Raw genomic sequence first — 1,878 nt, 5'->3', positions numbered from 1 at the left:
AGCGAGGGCCGAAGTGCCTGTACTGCATTGTGACGTTTCTTGTTGTCAGTTACGTTTCCTGCTGGTTTCAGATATCTCTCCTCACTCTGGAAGCTCCCGGTCGCATGGTCCAGAGATTTCTCTGCACTTCAGCTAATCGAGGCAACTGTATTTCCTGCTCAGAATGTGATCTCTCTCCAATGGAGAGAGGAAAATAAAGTCGGTGACAAAGCTGAGATCACTTACGTTCTGTCTAGAATCAACAAAAACCATCCCGATGTTCCAGTTCCTGTAACTTCAACATTACACTATGTTCCCACCCTTCAGGCTCTATGCTTATATTCCTGATGAAAGGCTGTTTGCCGAAACGTCGATTTCACTGCTCCTCGGGTGCTGCCTGAACTGTTGTACTTTTCCAGCACCACTCAAATCTAGACACTGTGTTCCCAGGCCATCATTTCAGTCTCTGGTCTGCTGCAGTGCTCCTTCAAGACACAACATAAGCTGTAAGATACGCAACTAATTTTCTACCGACAGACCATGAAAACTTTTGGACCCAACATCAAGTTCAATAATTTTAGAAACCGTCTGCCGTCTTACACATACTTCACCCACCCTCCCTTCCCATTAGTTCTGAAGACGGATCATTGGACTCGAAGCGTTAACTTTCCTTCCTCAGCAGAGATAGACAAGAGCTGCTGATTTTGTTCGGACCTTTTGCTTTTTCTTCTGAGAACTTTGTTTTTCTCTTGTAATCGCCAGAGACTGGAAGCGTCTGAATGCAGGAGGAGAATTTCACAGGAGAGGAAAAGAATGGCAAGGATTTGACCACTCCCATTGTGAAGGTACGCGAGCTAGGTTGGGGATGTAACTCTAAGCGCAGAGAAGGCTGAATCAGAATCCGATTAACGTGCTCATTTTATGAAGAGGATAGATATGTGTGACAGGGATAAGCCTGTATTGGGAAGGAACAGAGTAACATAAATGAAAGACAGGAGACAAGGAGGAGATTTGGGAATAATACTTTCACCTGTAGAGTATTGATTATCTGGAAATTATTATCTGAACATGTGGTAAAGGTAAGTGTCATGAGAACGTTTCAGCAGTCTGTAGCTGAACACTTGATGAGCCTGAGCACGAGTGGATAAGGACGAGGTACCAGAAAGTGTGACGAGCACAGGCAGGCGCGAGATTGGTGTCCTGAATGCAACGCATCAAAGGCAAACTTGTGTGCTTAACGGCAACATAAGGCGCGGCTCTGTGGCGCAATGGAAAGCGCGTTGGACTTCTACATCTCTATTCAGGTTACGATTCAAAGGTTGTGGGTTCGAATCCCATCAGGGTCGTGTTTTAATTTATGTTTTGCAAAGTGGTCAGACCAGACTCGGCTGCTCATCTGCAAAACCGGTAATATTCGTGCATAAACCTAACTGTCTCGAAACGGAACATTTTCCTCCCACAGATGTACATTATCGATGTCTATTTATGGTAAAGATCGATAAATGCCTGTTAGCCAGTACGACGTTGTGGATGGGCTGGAAAAAGACATACAATTTTTGTGTGAGCCATGATGATATCAAATTACGTGGCAGGACAGGATCGGTGTTAAGAATGGCCTCCTTCTGCTCCTTTGTGTCTGTGCCATTTCTGGCCAAGATTTTTAAATAATCACATTGAGGACAATATGAAGTAAACGCCAAATAATATTTTGGTCTCATCTCCACTTTGCTTCCCTCCCGGCTGGAATCGACAGCTCTTGTTTCAGCTTTAGATCAGACAGCGGAGGATTCTCACAAGTTCTCCTTCAGGCATAATGTTCCTTCACATAGGTTTCCAAGTGGACACATGGAGCAAACAATTGCATAGATTCTGGGGATTCAGGGGCAGATTTCCCCTTTG

The 1,878-nt window shown here is 44.7% G+C and overlaps 1 non-coding gene across 1 annotated transcript; it reads left to right on the top strand.

Moving 5' to 3' along the window:
• Positions 1-1,233: 1,233 nt before the first annotated feature.
• Positions 1,234-1,325, top strand: trnar-ucu. The gene is given in 2 exon segments: positions 1,234-1,270; positions 1,290-1,325. It is a non-coding gene; the product is annotated as a tRNA-Arg (tRNA).
• Positions 1,326-1,878: the final 553 nt, after the last annotated feature.

The sequence above is a fragment of the Chiloscyllium plagiosum genome, unplaced genomic scaffold (assembly GCF_004010195.1).
Source record: "Chiloscyllium plagiosum isolate BGI_BamShark_2017 unplaced genomic scaffold, ASM401019v2 scaf_54066, whole genome shotgun sequence".
NCBI classification, from domain to species: domain Eukaryota; kingdom Metazoa; phylum Chordata; class Chondrichthyes; order Orectolobiformes; family Hemiscylliidae; genus Chiloscyllium; species Chiloscyllium plagiosum.
Note: the sequence above shows the minus strand (reverse complement) of the source record. Positions and strands in the feature narration are given on the sequence as shown.